The sequence below is a fragment of the Haliotis rubra genome, unplaced genomic scaffold (genome assembly GCF_003918875.1).
Source record: "Haliotis rubra isolate DU_JTF1 unplaced genomic scaffold, ASM391887v1 Scf434, whole genome shotgun sequence".
Lineage (NCBI taxonomy): Eukaryota > Metazoa > Mollusca > Gastropoda > Lepetellida > Haliotidae > Haliotis > Haliotis rubra.
In genome coordinates this window covers 242,167-250,610 of record NW_025767118.1, presented here as the reverse complement: position 1 = coordinate 250,610, position 8,444 = coordinate 242,167, and the positions used below count along the sequence as shown (strand labels likewise).

General features: G+C 38.9%; 1 long non-coding RNA gene across 1 annotated transcript; it reads right to left on the bottom strand.

The window, feature by feature from the left end:
- Nucleotides 1-598: 598 nt before the first annotated feature.
- On the bottom strand, nucleotides 599-2,020 carry LOC124289151. The gene is made up of 2 exons (XR_006901604.1): nucleotides 1,879-2,020; nucleotides 599-991 (listed from the first exon to the last, which is right to left on the bottom strand). It is a non-coding gene; the product is annotated as an uncharacterized LOC124289151 (long non-coding RNA).
- Between the last annotated feature and the right edge of the window lie 6,424 nt (nucleotides 2,021-8,444).

Below are 8,444 nucleotides of genomic sequence, written 5' to 3'. Positions count from 1 at the left end.
TAAGATATAAAATTATGATTTTACAATTTCATCTCAACTTTATTTTGCCAACTGAACTTTCCTGTTGAAAATCATTATCAAATTCTATAGCAGGCCTTAGTTGAAAACCAAGACATGTCACAACCTGCATGTTGCATCAAGGTGAGATGTGGTGAGGTGAGGTTATGGAAACTTCTGACTTCAAGCACTTAATTAGTACTAGTGCTGGCTTGAAAGTGCTAACCCACTGACGTAATACAGATTACCATGAATCTCCAACACAGACACCAACCAGTCCTCGTCTTATCAGGGTTATGTTAATACCAAGCAACAGGCAGGGTAACATCAAATACCATATTTTAACTTCATTTGTTTGTGATGTAAGCTTGGGATCAAACCCACTCCTTTTCTCTATCCAGTCAAACACTCTATCCACTACACTACAGAGACAGTCTATGTAGTATGAACATAAGTGTGGAAAAGGTAGCACAATAAAGCAAATAAACTAAAACATATGATACTCTGCACATTCAAATGCATCCATCTACATCTTGTAAAATTTAATTTAAAAAGCATGGATTTCATCACACCCAAAACACAGAATGCTTGAACACACTGAAACATCTCAAATTTTATTCACATTACAAGGTGATAAGAATCTTGTCTCCCTATTTCCACGGCAGAAGGCTCCTTCCAAACGAATCACAGCGATAAGCATCTCTATCAAAGTTGAACATTCTTTTCTCAAACTGGTTGATAAAAAGTTGAGCCGTGCTGTGCAAGACACGAAGGCTGTCACTAACGCTGCACCATGCACGTGGAGAATGTCAACAACTTGCCTGTGATGTAACAGAGAATCATGATATGTCTCAGTCTCAGTCTGACTCACACGGTGTCAAGGCTCGGTGCCACTGAGACGGCAGACATTCGAGCTATTGGTCTGTGATAATGCCATTATATTATCTGACCTTATCATGGACCACCACCAACATGATGCAGGGCCTGTATAGATCTGCAATTATATTATTAAAACATTTCTCATTTGATTAAAATAATAAAAATAAAAGTATAAAGTTTCTGTTACTTTTGCACCACTTGGATGACATTAAGACATTGAAATCTGTAAAAACAATTAAATTGTTTCAGGAAGGTGAGACACTTTCACTAGACTGCTAGTCATGTCAATCTTGAGAAGAGACAAGAACTGGAATTAAAACTAAAGTATTGTCTCCAAAATTTACATTATGTTACCATATTTACACACACTCAAACTTAGTGATTGGAATGTAATTAATGTTTTCTCTTTTCAAAGTCCTAGAATTATTAAATATCCTTGATTAATTATGATTAGCTGTATACTTTAGTAACATGAATAAATACAAACATGTACAACATAGGACTGATTACTCTTCACTTCAACAAAAGCAACTGTGTTTAGATGAAGAATGAAAAGGGGCCATTTCAAAATCCCTAAGTAAACATTAGTTCAAAATACTGATTTAAAGGTTCCAGATTCCGCTGCCTTCAAACTAAAAGATGTCAGGACCTGTATTAAGTTTAAAAAACAAAAACAACATCTGTGCAACAATTCCTCTCCCTAAATGTTAAACAGATGCCGACACGAAAAAAAACCCAACAAAATGTTCCAAAAAAATGACACGACGACTGAATTTCAACATTACCTTAGCAACACTTATAAGGGTGTAGAAGCAGAAACTAATCCTTCAGTATTCAAAAGAAACTAAAAATCCACGAGATTACATAGTGCATTTTTTTCAAATACAGGATGTTTATCAGTTAAATTCAAAGGTTTAACACCTAAGTCAAACAGGTTGTTTCACAAGAGGCAAGCAAACCTGTTTAATTTGATGGACAAACAGGAAACTAAACTGAAGTTACCTCGTGGATCCAAAAGACAAGGCGGATCTGGCATGGCGTAATACGTCTGTGGGACATTGTGCGCAACTTGATGCACCATGTAAATATTTGCCCATCAGTTTCTTCTGTATTGTTTGGAGGTGAGAACACTTGTCTGGGGACTCTTCCCACTGAACAATGTTTAGGCCGTATAAATAGCCCTTTGTCAACTCAGACTTTTTACCCAGAACCTTCACAGAACAAATTTAAACTCCATTTTGAAAGATGTTGATGTTATTCATTGGAATGCACAATACAGTGCTGCTAAATGTATGGTGATTTAGTTATGCATAAATTAGAGATGCAACCTTTAAAGGGCATGAAGCTTATTGTGTCTATACAAACTGCGTTAACCATGTCAACACCATTTATTTCAAATAAAACAACTGTCTGAATGTTAAGAATAGATTTTCTACTGTTTTCCTGAATAATCCCAAAATGTCAAGGATTTGAGACAACTCTGGAAAAACGTAATAATATCTATTGGAAGAAATATGAATTGTGGTTAAATAGTCCAAATTTCTGTTTATGGTTTAACTTCTCTACCTCTTTTCAAACACATACACACAATGTTAATCTGGGGGGTTGAATTTGCCTCTCATGTTTGCAGAAGTTTGGATGAGCTATTATCATTGAAAAATCCTGTGATGGAAAATAGATTTACTGAAGATGTGAGTAACATAATTTGGTCTTCAGGAACATAATACTACAACTCTGTAGCATTGAAGTATCTTAATTTTTAGAGTGAGTGAGTGAGTGAGTGAGTGAGTGAGTGAGAGAGAGAGAGAGAGAGAGAGAGAGTGAGTGAGTGAGTGAGTGAGTGAGTGAGTGAGTGAGTGAGTGAGTGAGTGAGTGAGTGAGTGTGGATTTATGCTGCTTTTAGCAAAATCACGGCAGGAGACACCAGAAATGGGCTTCACATTGTACCCATGTAGGGGATCGAACCCGGGCCTTCGGTGTGACGAGCGAACGCTTTAACCACTAGGCTACCCCACCGCCCCAATTGAAAAAAGCAGTGGAACATGTAGTACAAGTTAAATTTGGAAATCGCATAGCACATAATTCACATGTCACTTATGTGTCGAACTAGGCTACCCCACCGCTCCTCTAGAACTGAGGGGGCGGTGGGGTAGTCTAGTGGTTAAAGCGTTGGCTCGTCCCGCCGAAGACCCGGGTTCGAATCCCCACATGGGTACATTGTGTGAAGCCCATTTCTGGTGTCCCCCGCCGTGATATTGCTGGAATATTGCAAAAGCGGCATAAAACCAAAATCAGTCGGTCAGTCAGTCTAGAACTGAGAGGCAATGACTGCTGGTAGACTAATGTTTACTCTCCGAAAATATTTAATTTTATTAGAACCAAATACCCCATTTAATTTGAAAAGGAGTCTATGTGAACTGAACCTGAATAAAATCTTGACTTGCCTAATTTGGGGCTTTTGCATTATAGTCCAGGAGGAGAATCTCAAAAGAGGCCTAGAAATAGGATTTCATGAGCCTCCCCAGTACTGATTTTGTTTGACACTATTTTCAGTTAGTATGATGTCTTTGGGCTCATGAAAAGGCCTGTAATACTCTCAGATTGTGGTATCAGGTTTTTTTTACAGGCCATTATATGTGGTGGGGTCTGCAGCCATTTCGTCACATTTCGTTTGCTCCCGACAACACCTCAAAGTTAATCATTAATAGTTTTACTACTATCAATCTGATCACTTTCATTTTGACTTTTGTGTACTGCTAAAGGATGTAGAAATTATTTGACATAATGTTGTTTTGAAAAAAAAGATCAAAATGGCCGCCATTTTGTCCGCCATTTTGTTTTGTCGGTGTTTTTGCCTTCTCAGCACTTCAATCTACATAAAATGAACACTGAATGTTTCCATTTACATCCAAAGTTGATACTTTTGATGTGTTTTGACACTTGTTTCTCCTAGAGTGATGGCTTGGGCACAAAACAAGTCATTTGGTTGGTCATATCGTGGTAATTTAATGTTTTACGGCTCATTCTTTGAGTCAGGTGTATTTTAGCGATTCTCCGACTTTTCATGGAAATGTGTGAGGGTGATTTATTTAATGGCAGTTGACATTATTTTTTGTTACTAAAACAAGTTGTTTTTGTTTTCTCTTTACTTCTAGTGTGACGGCATATTATTAGGATTTTTATATATTACCCAGACTCAAAATGGCTGCCAAAATGGCGCCATTGTAGTTTAACTACATATACTTATTGGAAGACTAAATTTGTACTGATATGAAATCCAAACATATCATTTGGTGTCTAATGTTTAATACAGTATAGGAATAGAGCTAAATTTCAATGATAGGGTCAGTCAAAGCTTCACATTCCTAAAATATTTGATGAAATAACATTATCCAAAAGTGTTTGAAAATTATGCTTCATGGCCAATAACTACGCCTAAGCTTTGGTTGTAGGTATTCAAATTGTTCTATCAGATAACTCTTAATCACTTTTGATACATCCATAAGCTTGCAATTAACCCTCCTTTTCACTTTCTTTCATTTCATTTGTTACTTCATGTCAGAATCGGACCTGTGAAGATCCGGGTTAGAATTGACCTTCAATAACCCATGCTTGTCGTAAGAGGCTAATTAACGGGATCTAGTTGTCAGCCTCGCTGACTGGGTTGACACATGTCATCGTATCCCAATTCGCGCAGATTGATGTTCATGCTGTTGATCCCTGGATTGTCTGGTCCAGACCCGATTATTTACAGACTGTCGCCATATAGATGGAATATTCCCGAATCGCACAACTAAACTCACTCACTCACTCATGTCAGAATCGGAGTCATCTACTGGCAACAAGTCAAAGGTGTTCAGGCAACAATCATCTGCCATACAAAAGGACATGCCTATGTGCACACTATATCATTCTTTCTGCTGGCATGATGACTTTTGCTTTTACACGATGTCAGTTCAACTAATCCATGGGGAGCAGGATCTCTCTCGACATCAGAATAGGGATAAGCTGACCATCACAAAGGCTCCAACCATGGTCAACTGGTGAAGGAATGTTCATGATTGGTTGCAGAGACTGTTTCCAAACATGGACTTTGTAGGTTACTCGTTCAATGTGATGTTTTAGACTGTTGGATGTTGGTTGGAGGTTTTCATTCAATATCTTGTGTCATCTACAGACATCACTGGATTATTTGGGTACATGCAATGTTCACAAGATGCAGACATCATTCATTTGGAAGATTGAATGGACTTGTCATCAACCTTGATGTGAACATGGACATTTCTAGTGTTCATTTCACAATGGCTCATTCAGATGGAACATTAAGAAAGAACATCAAAAGCCAGGTTTGTTAAAATGAACTTTAAAAGGAAGCTTTTTGGTCCTTCGCTGCTTATACTAGCAGAAGAGAGAATGTTGCCAGTTCATATAGTTGATGGAATGGCAAAATTGCAAATGCTCAGAAAGGAAGCTGCTTCCACATTTGGACACTTGGCTGATATGCATTGGGACAACTTCACTTCAATTCTGAATCGAGACAGACTGCATTAGAGTTGATGTTGTTTGAGACTAAAGCAGGGGAGCAAATCAAAGAGGATCGCCAACGGCGCTAGAAGTCAAAACAAACCACTGCCAAGACAATGGGACAAACCCATCAGCAGTCCTGTCAACAAGTCTAGTCTTGTAGCATGTATGGACTGACGATGGTGTTACCTGTTGGTAAAGCCTGAGTCACACCAATGTAGTTCTTAGGACGTCCTGCCCTGTCCAAAGAATAACTGTAAAGTGAGCTCGAGCGGGATAGAGAGCGTGTAACTTTTGTATAAATTACAATGCTAGTTTGATCATAAACAGTTCTCAGTATCGTCTGTCACGCCTTTTTACCCCCCAGACGGACAGTTGGTGTTATGCGTTTAGAGTGGGTAAAATTGTCCGTTCAGCCCGTGTGGACAACGTTTTCAAGCAGTCCAATCCGGCCCATAGTCACTTCTATTTCCTTCTGAACTAAACCTATCTCGCTCTTCTTATCACGCAACCCCGTTCTAACTCATTCTTCTAAAACCAACTCATTTTCAGGCACTTCTTTCCGTTCTCACTACTTTCTCCACCGCTTTCTAGTGCTGCAATCGTAAATAGCAATAACTTCATGGTTCGATTTATATAAATACCCTGCCCATTCTTAGTTTCAAGGTGGAAACATTGACATCACCATGCCTCCAAGGAAGAAGAAGGGTGAACATCTAAGTTATAAAGGGGTCAATGCGTTCAAGAAGTTCATCAAACATGGAGGGGTGATTCTCAAGAAATTGTAGAAGGACTCATGATCATCAAAGGCGGAGCTCCTCCATCAGGTGATGATAATGTCCCACAGCTATTCACCTCTCAGGTTTAAGCCAGTTCCTCACCCAACACGTTCTTGTGTTTTCCTTCTTTCTTGCTCTACCAACTCATTGTACTCTTGCTCTGCTTCCGATCAAAATTGCAGGAAACCAGCATTAAATATTTTGACAGCTGCAAACTTGTTCATAGAAACTCTATCCCAAAGGGATCGACCATGTTAAAAGCGCGTGTATATATACCCTACCTTGTCATTTTAAGTAATGCACACAGAGTTGACATAGTAAGAGCGGCGGCATGAGAACTACATAAACATACTAACAACGAAGTAGAACGTGATGTGAACCCATTGCAAACTGTTAGAACCATGTACTACAAATTTCTTCAGAACGATTCTTTTGTTTTGAACATATTTGCTTGGAATAGCGACTAACAACTAGAGTTCAGTAGAGTTCTGCAAACGGATGGACCAGGTGGAAACTGTGTACAAACATATTGCAATTGATGCGGACTGCACTACGTCCGCCAACGATTCTGTTCGTGAGTATGGCAATTCCGCTTCTTAGTATGGCAATCTCATTTTAATACGTTATTACTCCGTCCCATTTTAGAACGTAGTAGAACGTTCGACATGGGGAATTGACTTACACAGAAGTCCTCTGAAAATCACTAACAAACATTGACACAATTGGGTGACAATTTGGATTGTCTGCATCTTGTGAACATTGGAAGTGGAGTTGTTGTCCCCAAGGATATGATTCACAGCCTCTTGCATGTTAAACAGATTGGGGCAGAGCAAAGGGATAACTAGATAAGTAGTCGATTGAACTCTTCCAGGACAAACTTGTGGTCACCTTTACATCGACTGAACCTGAAAACCTTTTCTACATTGATTCCCAAAGAGGCTGTAAAGCCCAGGGGATGAGAAGCTTCTCACACAACAAATGGATGACAATTTGGATGTTCAAGAAACACTCATTACATCTTGTGGCCAGTTTGTGAGTTCTATGCATGTACCAAATAATCCAGTGATGTCTGCAGATGACACAAGATTTTGAATGAAAACCCTCCAACCAACATCCAACAGTCACATTGAACGAGTAACCTACAAAGTCCATGTTTGGGAAACAGTCTCTGCAACCAATCATGAACATTCCTTCACCAGTTGACCATGGTTGGAGCCTTTTGTGATGGTCAGCTTATCCCTATTCTGATGTCGAGAGATCCTGCCCCCCGTGGATTAGTTGAACTGACATCGTGTAAAAGCAAAAAGTCATCATGCCAGCAGAAAGAATGATATAGTGTGCGCAGAGGCATGTCTATTTGTATGGCAGATGATTGTTGCCTGAACACCTTTGACTTGTTGCCAGTAGATGACTCCGATTCTGACATGAGTGAGTGAGTGAGTTTAGTTGTAATGATTCCGGGAATATTCCATCTATATGGCGACAGTCTGTAAATAATCGAAGTCTGACCAGAACAATCCAGGGATCAAACAGCATGAACATCAATTCTGCGCGAATTGGGATCACTGATGACATAATGTCAACCCAGTCAGCCCGAGCCTGACAACTAGATCCCGTTAGTCGCCTCTCTACGACAAGCATGGGTTATTGAAGGTCAATTCTAACCCGGATCTTCAGCAGGGTCCGATTCTGACATGAAGTAACAAATGAAATGAAAGAAAGTGAAAAGGAGGGTTAATTGCAAGCTTATGGTTGTATCAAAAGTGATTAAGAGTTATCTGATAGAACAATTTGAATACCTACAACCAAAGCTTAGACGTGAGTTATTGGCCATGAAGCATAGTTTTCAAACACTTTGGATAATGTTATTTCATCAAATATTTTAGGAGTGTGAGGCTTTGACTGACCCTATCATTGAAATTTAGCTCTATTCCTATACTGTATTAAACATTAGACACCATATGAGTTGTTTGGATTTCATATCAGGTACAAATTTAGTCCTCCAATAAGTATATGTAGTTAAACTACAATGGCGGCCATTTTGTGCAAGCCATTGAAATTCTGGGTAATATGTAAACATTCCTAATAACATGCCGTCTCTAGAAGTAAAGAGAAAACAAAAACAACTTGTTTTAGTAACAAAAATAATGTTAACTGCCATTAAATAAATCACTCTCTCACATTTCCATGAAAAGTCGGAGAATTGCAAAATACACCTGACTCAAAAGAATAAGCTGTAAAACATTTAATTACCACGATATGACC